Source organism: Anomaloglossus baeobatrachus, chromosome 8, assembly GCF_048569485.1.
Source record: "Anomaloglossus baeobatrachus isolate aAnoBae1 chromosome 8, aAnoBae1.hap1, whole genome shotgun sequence".
NCBI lineage: Eukaryota > Metazoa > Chordata > Amphibia > Anura > Aromobatidae > Anomaloglossus > Anomaloglossus baeobatrachus.
The window spans coordinates 192,826,660-192,841,199 of NC_134360.1; the positions used below are offsets into that span (position 1 = coordinate 192,826,660).

Genomic DNA, 14,540 nt, shown 5'->3' on the forward strand with positions numbered 1-14,540 from the left:
AAAGTGTAACATTGTGTTTAAACCATGCATAAAATTCACGTATGCACTTAAACTAAGGTTTTTCTGAAACAATTGTTACTAGGAATGCTCATTTCACCGTAATTTTGAAGTGTGAGGTTTGTGCTTTATCTAGTGCACTCTGTCAGGATTTGATTTCAAAGATGGCAGCTGCCATAAATCTGTGCAGCCCGTCCTAGTTTTCAGACGTCACGCAGTAGAGCGCACTGTGTGAAGTACGAAACAGATGCACTAATACTGTCAGGCTGACTGAGATGGATGCTCATTCTCAATCGGCTAAAGAAAGTGTTTATCTTCTCCTAAGTGTGCTGTCTGGTTGACTGATGTGAGTTCATGGTGCCTGACAGGATGCTGCTATTACATGTCTTGAACAGATGTGCTTTACGCAGCCCGTCCCACTGCATATCATCAGAAATCTAGTACAAGTTGTGATTGATGGCAGCTGCCATCTTTAAAATCCTCAGAGTGCACTAGATAAAGCACAAACTTTACACTTCAAAATTATGGTGAAATGAGCGTTCCTAGGAACACTTGTTCCTGAAAATCCTTAGTTTAAGTGCACTGTAAGCCACAAGCATACCTTTTGCTAAATAAAGGCATTTAGAAAGTTTTTTTTTTTTCTTCTTCTTCTTCTCTGATTGTGTAGTGCCCCTGAGCCACTCAGGGCACTACTAGGTACTGCATCCTCACAAGGATACAGGGCCTACCCCCTGGGACCTGGAACACCAGTGCCAATAACACACACACACACACACACACACACACACACACACACACACACACACACACACACACACACACCAAAAATCCTAGTTCCAACGTCACACCAGGGGGTAAGGACTAGTCAGACACAAGGGGATGGCCACCCAGAGGGCGGAGCCAGACCAGGGGACTAGACAGCCTGGTGGGAGTGGACAGTAGTCAGTCAGTGAGGAGAAGTTAGAGAGAGGAGAGTGAGGTTCCTTGAGCTGGGTCGTGTAACGGTGACCCGAGTGGTCACCAGGGCGGGTACACCCGAGTACCGCTGGGACCAGAGCACCGACTGGCCACAGGGCCCTAGGTCAGGCATCAGTTTCACATGGCCTGGCAAATACCTGCACAGTGAGGGGACCTTCACGGACCTCACTGACCCACTGATCCGGGGGCACCAGCAGTAAAGCAAGAATCAGGTTTCGGGACACAGACCAGCCCTACAGGGTCCACACTGCCCGCCGTACGGATGAGGAGACTGTCCCTTATTGTGGCAGTCGGGCCCCCAAACTGCTTCAAGCTACGGGGACCCAAAACACACTGAGGGTGCCGGGAACAGAGCAACTGAGTCAACAAGCTGGCACTGGAAATACAGGGACCTGAATCAGAGGTCCAAGAGTGAGTAGAGACTGCTAATTACAACCCCGGTGTGGTCTCCCTTATTCCAGCGCTTCCATCATACAGCTCCCTGGGCTCAGCCCTTCCTGCGGAGGGCCTACCACCTCAGCTGCCATTACCACCATCCCTAGGGATAGTCAACCCAGCAGCGGCCGTTCCACCATCCTAATCGCAACCCGCTGGTGGCGTCACACTAATGACTCTAATCTTCCCTGTAAATACTCCCCTTTTTAAAAAGCCCCCAGGGCATGGGACCGAACAACAGCCACCAAAGTGACATTCCCCAGTGATGCACTGCTTTGGACCGAGTACTCCATTCCCTGCATATGACTTGGTTGCAGCTTACTTTTTTTTTAAATACATGTTATCTCTATTCAACTTTTTTTTTTTTTCTTTATCGTTCCTTTGGGAGACCCAGACCATGGGTGTTTAGCTTCTGCCTCCGGAGGACACACAAAGTACTACACTTAAAAGTGTAGCTCCTCCCTCTGAGCTTATACACCCCCTGGTAGCCAGTCCTAGCCAGTTTATCGCTTTGTGTTCAGGAGGTCATACATCCACACATGCATTCTCATCTGATTGTTTGACTTTTGGAAAGAGTTTGAATAAAAGCGGGTCCATGTCTGGACTCCCGGCATGTCCCTTCTCACCCCACTGTGTCGGCGGTGTTGTTAAGGTTGATTTACAAGGCTGAAGCCTTACATGCCGCGCTCCTTCACCATCCCTTCTGGGCTCTGGCTTGAAGTGGGAGCCAGCACGGTCTCCATGCCTGGCAGGAGTCCGGTCTCCATCCACAGCCCCTTGAGGATTCTGTTGGACCGGAGCACTCATCCCCAGGGACATGGCCCTGCGTCTCAGCAGCTAAGTACCTGAGACGTTTATGTTGGGGGTCCCGGTTCTTTATTGTAAGGGGAGAGTATGCTGTATGTGATTGTTTTTAACTTTTCCGGCGGGTTCTCCAGCTTTTGCTTGAGAACCGCGCCGATGGTGCCTGCTTGTCGGCCTCGCCGCTTAAATTTAGGCCCCGGCTTCGCCGGAGGCCTAGTTTCGTTTTCCTGCCCTCGCATGTCACTCATGCAGAGGGACAGGTTCGGCTCCTCCCGGCGGCCGTTCTACACAGGGGAGGGACACTCCCCACTGCTGGGGCGTCCCTCCTTCCCGGCAGGTCTCTATAGCCCTCCAGTTCCCGCTCTTCTTTTATAGGAACGCCCCTAGTCCCGCCCCCTCCATTTCTCAGGCAGAGTTCACTCTGCTCTGGGACATCCTGCATTCTGCATCTTTGCTGAGGTGCTGCGCTCTGGGGGACCGGGCTTCGGGATCTGGAGGGCACACAACACCGCGCTCAGCGGTCTGGTAAGCCACAGCCGGTCTCCGGTTGTGGACCTCTGTATATTCTCCCTGGGGTTCATTCTCTGCAAAGCCCCCACTCCAGCAGGTACCACAGCCTGGAGTCTCACCCCCAGTGGTCTCTCAGGCTGCTGCTGCACCTGTGATTGAACCCCCGGCCTGGGTAGAGTCATTTTCTAGGTCCATATCCCAGTCATTTGCTGAGTCCATGGGACTTTTGTCCAGGACTTTGATGAATATGCATCAGCCCCCCCTCTCAGGGTGCCTCTAATACTCTTGACAGAGGACTCCTATCCTCTGACCTCCGTCCATCAGAGCTCACGGAGGATTCATCATCTGATCCCAGACCCCGTCCTTCTAAGAGAAGGCGCAGGGTTTCCTCCCCCTCCCCATTCCACGGCTCTGTCTCAAGAGCTGACTCTCAAGATGAGGAGGATGCTCTCACTGGGGGCTCGGAGGCTATGTATCCCATCGATTTCTCTGAGGGTGACTCAGATCTTACTGATTTGATTGCTTCTATTAATTCTGTGCTGGATCTCAATCCGCCAGTATCAGAGGAGCAACTCTTTGGCAGAAAAACATCAGTTTACCTCGCCTAAGAGAGTGAAGAGTGTTTTCTTTAACCACTCTAGTTTTCAGACCGCTGTGACCAAACCCAGGGCCTGCCCTGACAAACGCTTTCCAAAGCGTGGTTCTGATGACCGGTTTCCATTTCCACCTGAGGTGGTCAAGGAGTGGTCTCACTCCCCAAAGGTAGACCCTCCGGTGTCTAGGCTCTCAGCCCGGACCGTTGTGTCGGTGGCTGACGGCACCTCACTTAAGGATTCCACTGACCATCAGATTGACCTTCTGGCCAAATCTGTGTACGAAGCTGCGGGGGCCGCGTTTTCCCCGACTTTTGCAGCAGTGTGGGCTCTCAAAGCCATCTCTGCTTCTCTAGAGGAGATGCATTCCCTCACCAAGGAATCTATGCCGGAGATGGTTACCTTAACTGCTCAGGCTTCAGCCTTTTCATCTTATGCCATGTCTGCCATGCTAGAGGCTGCTCACCGCACTGCGGTGGCTTCAGCTAATTCTCTTGTTATCCGCAGGACTTTGTGGCTTCGAGAGTGGAAGGCAGATGCTTCTTCCAAGAAGTTTCTTGCTGGGCTCCCTTTTGCTGGTTCACGGCTGTTTGGTGAACAGCTGGATGAAATCATTAAAGAAGCTACTGGCGGGAAGAGTACTTCCATGCCACAAACTAAGACCCAGGAAACCCGCCCAGGGTAGGAATCAATCGAGGTTTCGTTCCTTTCGTTCCTCCAACTGGTCATCCTCTAAGCCTTCCGCCTCGTCCAATAACTCAGCCAAGGATCAGAAATCCAACTGGCGCCCAAAAGCGCGTCCGCAGAAGACCGCAGGAGGTTCTCCCACTAAGGCAGCTTCCTCATGACTCTCGGCCTGCTACAGCCACGTCCTTAGTCGGTGGCAGGATCTCCCACTTTGGCGCCGCTTGGTTAAAGCAGGTCTCCGATCAGTGGGTGAGAGACATCATATTTCACGGCTACAGGATAGAATTCTCTTCCAGCCCTCCAAACAGATTTTTTCTCTCAACTCCCCCCTGCTCCAAGGCCGCCGCCTTCTCGCAGGCCGTGGCGTCCTTGCAGGCAAACAGAGTGATTGTCCCAGTTCCCGCTCAGGAACGGTTCAGAGGTTTTTACTCAAATCTCTTCCTAGTTCCAAAAAAGGACGGTACCTTCCGGCCCATCCTGGATCTCAAGCTTCTCAACAAGCATGTTCGGGTGCGGCATTTTCGCATGGAGTCCCTGCGATCAGTCATTGCCTCTATGACCCAAGGGGAGTTCCTGGCGTCCATCGACATCAGAGATGCCTATCTACATGTGACACTGCGATTGGCACATCAGCGATGGTTACGTTTTGCGATAGGAGAGGATCATTTCCAATTCGTGGCTCTCCCCTTCGGGTTAGCCACGGCCCCTCGGGTATTCACCAAGGTCATGGCGGCAGTGATTGCAGTCCTGCACCTCCAGGGGTTAGCAGTGCTTCCTTATCTGGACGACCTTCTGGTCAAGGGTCCATCCAGCGCAGACTGTCAGCGGAGTGTTTCGCTCACTCTCGCCACCCTAGCCCAATTCGGGTGGATTGTCAATCTTCCCAAATTCACTCTGACTCCGACCCAGAGTCTCACGTACCTAGGGATGCAGTTCGAGACTTTGCCAGCACTTGTGAAATTGCCCTTAATCAAACAGCAGTCTCTCCGGCTAGCGGTGCTCTCTCTCCTGAGGCCCCGCCGTTATTCCCTCAGGCGCCTGATGCAGGTGCTGGGTCAAATGGTGGCTTCCATGGAGGCGGTTCCCTTTGCCCAGTTCCATCTGCGTCCTCTGCAGCTGGACATTCTCCGCTGTTGGGACAAGCGGCCTTCCTCCTTACAGAGGTTAGTGGCTCTGTCGCCACGGACCAGGACCTCTCTTCAGTGGTGGCTTCGACCCCTCTCCCTGTCCCAAGGGCGCTCCTTCCTGGCTCCGTCCTGGGTGATTCTCACCACGGATGCCAGCCTATCCGGCTGGGGAGCGGTACATCTCCACCACAGAGCTCAGGGCACTTGGACTCTGTCCGAGGCAGCCCTTTCAATCAATGTGCTGGAAACCAGAGCTGTGCTTCTAGCTCTCCTAGCCTTTCACCACCTGTTGGCGGGCAGGCACATTCGAGTCCAGTCAGACAACGCGACAGCGGTTGCCTACATCAATCACCAAGGCGGGACACGCAGCCGCTTGGCAATGTTGGAGGTCCAACGCATTCTTCAATGGGCGGAGGACTCCAAGTCCACCATATCCGCAGTCCACATCCCTGGCGTAGAAAACTGGGAGGCAGATTATCTCAGCCGTCAATCCGTGGACGGTGGCGAGTGGTCCCTGCACCCGGCAGTATTTCAGTTGATCTGCCGCAAGTGGGGCACTCCGGACGTGGACCTAATAGCATCCCGTCACAACAACAAGGTTCCGGTTTACGTGGCTCGCTCCCACGATCCTCAGGCCTTCGTCGCGGACGCTCTGGTTCAAGACTGGTCCCAGTTTCGTCTGTCCTACGTGTTTCCCCCTCTAGCTCTCTTGCCCAGAGTCCTGCGCAAGATCAGAATGGAGGGTCGTCGAGTCATCCTCATTGCACCGGACTGGCCCAGGCGAGCTTGGTATCCGGACCTGCTCCAACTGTCCGTGGAGATGCCATGGCATCTTCCGGACCGTCCAGACCTGCTCTCGCAAGGTCCGTTTTTCCGCCCGATTTCTGCGGCACTCAAATTGACGGCGTGGCTCTAGAGTCCTGGATTTTGACGGCTTCTGGTATTCCTCCTGAAGTCATCTCCACTATGACTCGGGCCCGTAAGTCTTCCTCCTTCAAGATCTATCACAGGACTTGGAAAATTTTCCAGTCCTGGTGTCGCTCTTCCGGCCTTTCTCCTTGGCCATTTTCGTTGCCGACCCTTCTGTCTTTTTTACAGTCCGGTCTGCAGCTAGGACTGTCGCTCAACTCTCTCAAGGGACAAGTCTCAGCTCTATCAGTGCTGTTCCAGCGGCGTCTCGCCCGGCTGGCTCAGATCCGCACCTTCATGCAAGGTGTGTCTCACATCATTCCGCCTTATCGGCGGCCCTTGGATCCCTGGGACCTTAACTTGGTCCTCACGGTATTGCAGAAACCCCCCTTTGAGCCTCTTAGGGAGGTTTCTTTGTATCGTCTTTCTCAAAAGGTGGCCTTTCTAGTTGCCATAACTTCTCTCAGGAGAGTCTCTGATTTGGCTGCGCTCTCCTCGGAGTCACCTTTTTTTGTTTTTTCACCAAGACAAGGTAGTTCTCCGTCCGACCCCGGACTTTCTTCCCAAGGTGGTCTCTCCCTTCCACCTTAACCAGGATATTTCCTTGCCTTCCTTCTGTCCGGCCCCTGTTCATCGCTTTGAGAAAGCGCTGCATACTCTAGATCTGGTGTGTGCTCTCCGGATTTATGTGGCTCGCACCGCTGCGCTTAGGCGGTGCACCTCTCTTTTTGTGCTAACCACAGGGCGGCGCAAGGGTCTCTCTGCTTCTAAGCCGACCTTGGACCGTTGGATTAGATCGACCATTTCGGACGCCTACCAGAGTACTCAGGTGCCTCCCCCGCCGGGGATCAAAGCACATTCGACCAGAGCTGTCGGTGCCTCTTGGGCTTTTAGGCACCAGGCTACGGCTCAACAAGTCTGTCAGGCTGCCACTTGGACTAGCCTGCATACCTTTTCGAAGCACTACCAAGTGCATGCTCATGCTTCGGCAGATGCGAGCTTGGGCAGACGCATTCTTCAGGCGGCTGTCGCCCACTTGTGAAGTTGGGCTCCGCCTACTTCTTAGTTTTTTCTGTTTATTCCCACCCAGGGACAGCTTTGGAACGTCCCATGGTCTGGGTCTCCCAAAGGAACGATAAAGAAAAAGAGAATTTTGTTACTTACCGTAAATTCTTTTTCTTATAGTTCCGTATTGGGAGACCCAGCTCCCTCCCTGTTGCCTGTTGGCAATTTTCTTGTTCCGTGTGTTATCACCGGCTGTTGTCGTGGACAGAGTCTCCGGTTGTTCCGGTTCTTACTCGGTTCTACTTGTGTGTGGCTATTCTCCTTCAGCTTTTGCACTAAACTGGCTAGGACTGGCTACCAGGGGGTGTATAAGCTCAGAGAGAGGAGCTACACTTTTAAGTGTAGTACTTTGTGTGTCCTCCGGAGGCAGAAGCTAAACACCCAATGTCTGGGTCTCCCAATACGGAACTATAAGAAAAAGAATTTACGGTAAGTAACAAAATTCTTTTTTTTTTTAATCTATCCACTTTGATACATTAATGTATCCTGCAATTCACATTAATCTACAGAGTCGTCTGTTAGGGCATACACTCTCTAATCCGAACACCCCTTTACCCTTCTACCCATTGAAATGAACATGCTCATGTTATTGATGGAGCCGGGAGAAATATCTGCCAACTGAGCATATGGCCACGCTTTGTTTAATGTGCATGGCAGACTTCTGTGATCCTTGTATGCATTCCCATTATTTCTCATACATGAGATTGGGATTATTATTAATCAGAATTATTTTAGCCAAAAAGCTTAACATTGTGTGACATGGCAATGCTTTATCATATATGCGCCAGGATATACCTTCTAATTATCACTGGTTTTAATCCGCTAACATTTTTTGTGCATTAGGAACTGGTTTCTTGCAGGAAAAATTGTAATACTTCTAATGTCCCAAATATTGCTGTGTTTGCTGGCTTGGTATTGTTTTTATTTTGTTTTTTCCTATGTTGTGAGAATGATAAAACAGCATGTAAAATCCAGGCAGTGGAACGTATCACCCCCATAAGATAACTCCTATGCTCGCTGCCTGTAACACATGGTGCTATCCTCAGCCTGTTAGGCTATGTGCCCACGCTAGAATGTCCCTGCGGATTTTTTTGCCTGAAAATCCGCGACTTTCGCGGCAAATCCGCACCCGCGGATTTGCCGCGGATTTTGATGCGGATTTTTTTTTTTTTTTTTCCCATTCAAAGCCAAAAATCCGCACCAAACAATTGACATGCTGCAGATTTTTCCGCATCAAAATCCGCGGCAAATCCGCCGCGGAAAAATCCGCAGCATGGGCACAGCATTTCCAAAATGCCATTGAAATGGCTTGGAAGTGCTGCTGCTGCAGATTTTCGGCAAATCCGCGGTAAATCCGCGGCAAAATCCGCGGTAAATCCTGTAGCGTGGGCACATAGCCTTATGGTTCTCTCCCTGTACATTTGTGTTTGGGGAACAGATAAAAATGGTAATTAGGACAGTCCCTTTGTGTTTTTACACACACCACGCCGTATCGCAGATTTGTAAGAGAAGTAACTGAATTGTTTAGCTTTCTACTCAAATCTCTAACATTGCTGTTCATCAGATCTGTGTTTCGATGCTTGCATGCATTTGCCTTTTGAGTCATGAAATTGCTGGTATTGAAAGGAAATTTCGAGTCCAAGAGAGACAGAAGAGTCTGGGAATACAAACTTATGATGACCTTTTTCACATTTCAGAGCAGGAATGAAGTTGTCACATGGATTTATGTCTTTTTACATCAATTAATAAATGTGCTGCTCAGAGCATTCGGGGGCATTACAACTCTGGACCAGACCTCAATCAGAGGACAATAAAACTTTCACACTGCTTATCTATGAACTGCTGCAATTTACTGCCACAACTGTTTGTCCCCTTGCCATACTGATTTGCTTCACATCACTTGTCTTATTTACTGATCCATGTCCTGTCTTATCTTATGTCCTGTTGTGTATAAATATGTGGCTCTTCAGATTCTGTTATACTGAGCCTGATGGAAGAGACCTGAGTATTCTCGAAAGTTTGCTATTTGTTATCATCTTTTCAGTTAGTCATTAAAGGTATCAACCACTGAGGACTCTCGATTCTTTTAAATATTATTTTTTTTTTTTTTTTTTTTTTTTTTTAGCTCTACTGGCTAACACAGTACAAAGATTTTTTATTTTACCTGTACCTTTTTTTAGTCTGGTCAATTTTCTCGGTGTTATTTTCCAGTAGTAATGGATGGCTTATTCCTGTCTGGCACATCTTGAGTTTTTTAGTTCACTGCTTTGTTGTGTAGACTGAGACATCCTCAGCGGAGGACCAGGATTTAAAGGGGTTGTCCAACAAAGTTCTTTTCTTTATCGTTCCTATGGGAGACCCAGACCATGGGTGTATAGCTACTGCCTCCGGAGGACACACAAAGTTACTACACTCAAAACGTGTAGCTCCTCCCTCCTAGCATATACACCCCCTGCTAGCCAGACCTAGCCAGTTTCATGCTTTGTGTCAGGAGGATCACACACACACATGCATCCTTTTTTGATTTTTCATTTTTTCTAAAGATTTGGAAGAAAAGCGGGTCCACTGGACTCCCGGCATGTCCCTTCACACCCCCCTGGCGGCGGTGCTGTTAAGGTTGATTCAGGGCAAGAGCCCTTCATGCCGCGCTCCTTCAACATCCCTTAGGGGCTCTGGCTTGAAGTTAGAGCCAACACGGTTCTCACTGCCTTGCAGGAGACCGGCCTCCATCCGCAGCCCTTTGGCAGGACCCTGCTGGACGGAGCACTGGACCCCCACCCCACCAGGGACTGGACCCTGCGTCTCAAAGCTAAGTATAGAGACGTTATTTAGGGGTCCTTCTGCAATGTGGGGCACTTTTATTGGTGGGACAGTGATTTTCGGGTTCGGTGGCTAACCCCTGGGGGAATCTCTTTTTCCAGGGGTCGGCTGTCCCGGCATCCGCTGAGCATGCAACCCCCTTCTCAGGGCGTTTTCTGCTTGCTCAGCAAAGCTCACAGACCCCGTCCTCCTGACAGGGAGACGCAGGGTCCCCTGTCCTCCCCGTCCCGCAGCTCCGATACGAGCTGACTCACTGGACGAGGAGGATGTCTCTACCAGGGGCTCGGACGCTACTTTAGGTACTTTGATCCGTCCGTAGGTGACGCGGATACGGATGATTGGATTGTGTCCATTATTCTATTGGGCCTCCATCCGCCTGTATCAGGGCAGTATTCCCCGCTGGCAGAAATGCATCAGTATACCTTTAACAAGACGAAGAGTGTGTTCCTTAACCACTCCAGTTTTCAGCCCGCTGCGTCCAAGCCCACAGCCTGTCCTGCAGATCCCACAGCGGGGTTCTGCTGCCTGTCTCCCCCTCCCATCAGAGGTGATCAAGGAGTGTACTCATTCGCCAAGGGTGGCCACTCCGGTGTCTAGATTTTTAGCCCGGATAGTTGTATCAGTGGCTGACGGCACCTCTATAAGGATCCCACGGTACATTAATTTTGTACCAGACCTCAATCCGCCGGAGTTACCTTATTTAGGTGAACACAACGTGTGTTCCTTAACCACTCCAGTTTTCAGGCCCCTGTGACCAGCCCAGAGTCCGCTCTGACAGTCGCTTCCTATGAAGCGTGATTCTGAGGACTGTTTTTTCCCCTGTCCAATGGTAGTCAAGAGGTGGCCTCATTCACCTCAGGTGGCTCAGCCCGGACCGTTATGTCAGTGGCTGATGACTCCTCAGAGGAGAGGCATTCCCTCATAGGGACTCTATGCCCAAGACGGTTGCCTGAACTTCCAGACTTCAGTCTTTTCATCCTCTGCCAAGTCTGCCATGCTGGACACCGCACGGCGGTGGTTTTGACTACTTTCCTCGCTATTCGCAGGCTCCTGTTCGGAAATGGAAGGCAGATGCCTCTATAGAGGTTCCTTCCTGGGCTCCCCTTTGGGGGGGACCATTCTCTTCGGAACCAACTGGATGACATTTAGGAAACTCTCGGAGGGGAGAGTTCTTCCTTGCCACCAACAGGGTACCTGTCCAGGGCAGGAATCAGTTGAGGTTTCGGTGGTTCCGTTCCTCCATCTGATCGTCCTCTAGCTCGGCCTAGGTTCATAGAACCAATTGGCTTGAAGCTGCGTCTTCAGAAGACCGCAGGAGATGCTGCCACTCAGTCAGCTTCCTCCGGGCTATCTAGCCGCCAACCTCCTCCTGGTCGGTGGCAGGTTCTCTCCACTTGGCGACGTATGGTTCTAACACGTCTCCGTTCAGTGGCGGCGGGATTATATCTCCCATGGCTACGGGATGGAATTCTGTCCACCCGCCAAACAGATTTTTTCTGTCACCTCCTTCCGGCTCCAAGGCTTCTCAGGCCGTGGCATTTCTTGCAGGCCAGTGGAGTAATTGTATCGGTTCCCGACTAGGAACGGTTCTGAGATTTTTGTTTAAATCTATGTCTAGTCCCCGAACAGGGCGGTGCCTTCCGACCTGGATCTTTAGCTTTTCAAGCATGGTCAGGTGTGGCGTTTTCACATGGAGTCTCAGTCTTGTTCCGTGTGTTTTTTCACCGGATCAATCAAGAACCCAAGGAGATTCCCTAGCAGCCATCGGCATTGGAGATGCCTTTCTGCAGGGGTCAATCGCAGTTTCACACCAGCGTTGACTACGTTTTGCCATCGGAGTGGTCCAATTTGTGGCTCTTTCCTTAGGGTTAGCCACGGCCCCTTGAGTATTCTCATGGGGCTGCTGTGATTAGGGTCCTGCACCCCTAGGGATTGGCTGTGATCGTTTGTCCTGGACGGCCTTCTTCTCGGGGCTTCATCCAGTGCAGACTCTTAGCAGAGTACTTCGCTTACTCTCGCCACTCTAGCCTATTCGGGTGGCTTGTCATTCTGTTCAAGTCCACTCTGAATTCGAACCAGAGGTTCTCAGGGACGCAATTCGAGACTCTGTCGGCTCTTGTGAAGCCGCTCTTAGTCGTTCAGTAGTCTCTCCGCTGGCGGTACACCAAATACAGGTGCTGGTCAGACGGTGGCGTCAATGGAAGCGATTCCTTGCCCAGTTTCTCCTGCGTCCTCTGAGACTGGATGTTTCCCGCTGTACACGCGAACTCCCTCCTTCCACGGGGTGGTGGTTTTGCCACTGACCGGGGGCTCGTTTGCAGTGGTGGTTTCGGCCACTCTGTCTCGGGGACGCTCCTTCCTGCCCCCGTCCCGGGTGATCCTCACCAGGGTGCTGGTCTTTCCGCCTTGGGAGCAGTATATCCCCACCGCGGAGCGCAGGGCGCTTGGACTCTGTCCGAATCAGCCCTCTAGATTAATGGGCTTGAAATCAGAGCTGTATTCTAGCTCTCTAAGCCTTCACCATCTTTGGGCGGCTAGGCACATTCGAGTTCAGTCGGATAACGTGACAGCGTTTTCCTACATCAACTTCCAGAGCGGGACACTCAGCCGCCTGGCAATCTTAGCGCCTCAACATCCTTCAGTGGACAAGGGACTCCTAGTCCACCGTAGCCGCAGCCCACATCCTATGTCAAGACTGCGAGGCAAACTATTTCAGCTGCCCAACCGTGGTCCACAATCCTCAGGTTTTGCAGTAGACACACTGGTTCATGTTTGATCCCAGCTTCTTCTCTACCTCTTGCCCAGAGTCCTGCGCAAGATCAGTAAAAAAGGGGGCCGTCGGGTCATTCTCTTACTCCAGACTGACCCAGGCAGGCTTGGTATCCTGACCTGCTCCTTTTGTCCGTTGGGTTGCCATGGCATCTTCCGGACCGTCCAGACATTTTCTCAAAGGTCCGGTTTTTCCGTCAGAATTCTGGATTCTCAGATTGACGGCGTAGCTATTGAGTCCTGGATCTTGGCGACTTCTGGTATCCTTCCTGAAGTCGTCTTCCGCTATGACTCGAGCTCCAAGGTGTCCTTGGACCTTTTTAGCCTTGCCGACCCTCCTGTCCCTTCCACAGTCCGGTCTACAGCTAGGACTATCCCTCATTAACGGACAGGTCTCGGCTCTGTCAGTATCTGCCAGCGGCGTATTGTCCGGCTGGCTCCGGTGCGCCCCTTTAAGGGCGCGTCTCACATCGTTCCGCCTTTCCGGCGGCCTATGGAGCCTTGGGACCTTAATCCGGTCCTCCCGGTTCCCGGAAACCCCCCCTTTGCGCCTCTTAGGGAGGTTTCTTTGTTTCATCTCTCACAGAAAGTAGTCTTTCTAGTGGCTATAATTTCCCGCCAGGGAGTTCTGGCTCTGAGTAACCCCCTTCTTGGTCTTTTGCATCAAGACAAGGTGGTCTCCGTCCGATTCCGGACTTTTTTCCCTAAGGTGGTTATAGCTTCCACCTTATCCGGGGCAATTTTCCTGCCTTCATTTTGTCCGGCTCCTGTTCATCGCTTTGAGGAAGCGTTGCATATCCTGGATCTGGTGCGGGCGCCCCGGATCTATGTGTCTCGCACCGCCGTTATTAGGCGGTGCACCTCTCTCTCTGGTACTGACTGCTAGTCAGCGTAGCGGTCTCTCGGCATCTAAGCCGACCCTGGTTCGTTGGCTTAGGTCGGCCATTTCCGAGGCCTACAAGTGTACTCAAGTGCCTTCCCCGCCGGGGATCAGAGCACATTTGATCAGACCTGTCGGTGCCTTTTGGGCAGGCACCAGGCTACGGCTCAGTAGGTCTGTCAGACTGCAGCTCGAATTAGTCTGCATATTTTTTCGAAGCTCTATCCAAGGCATGCTCTTGCTTTGGCAGACGCGGGCTTCGGCAGACGCATCTTTCAGGCGTCTGTCGCCCATTTGTGAAGTTGGGTTTTCCTGCTTCTCAGTTGTCTGTTTATTCCCACCCATGGACTGCTTTAGGACGTCCCATGGTCTGGGTCTCCCATAGGAACGATAAAGAAAAAGAGAATTTTGTTACTTACCGTAAATTCTTTTTCTTATAGTTCCGTCATGGGAGACCCAGCACCCTCCCTATTGCCTGTTGGCAGGTTTCTTGTTCCGTGTGTCTTCACCGGCTGTTATTGTTGTAGACAGAGGTTCCGGTTCTGCCGGATTTTACTCCGTCTCTTTTTGTGGGTGGATGTCCTCCTTCAGCTTTTGCACTAAACTGGCTAGGTCTGGCTAGCAGGGGGTGTATATGCTAGGAGGGAGGAGCTACACGTTTTGAGTGTAGTAACTTTGTGTGTCCTCCGGAGGCAGTAGCTATACACCCATGGTCTGGGTCTCCCATGACGGAACTATAAGAAAAAGAATTTACGGTAAGTAACAAAATTCTCTTTTTTATTCCAAGATCTACAGATTAAAATGAAGTTTCAATATTGGATGCGTTAATCCCTGCTTTCTCTCTCTCTCTCTTTGAGTGAATGCAGTGGAGGTGAGCATAATTGCCCATCAGGTGGGGCTCTTCAGACCCTCATTCTGGGAGTCCGTAGAGGACCCATTGGTCAGACCCCAGCAACAGGAAGTTTT

At 51.4% G+C, this 14,540-nt stretch overlaps 1 protein-coding gene across 1 annotated transcript in view; it reads left to right on the forward strand.

The window, feature by feature from the left end:
* The window catches only part of BTBD8 (BTB domain containing 8), a 138,133-nt gene that overhangs the window by 25,895 nt on the left and 97,698 nt on the right, over nucleotides 1-14,540 (forward strand).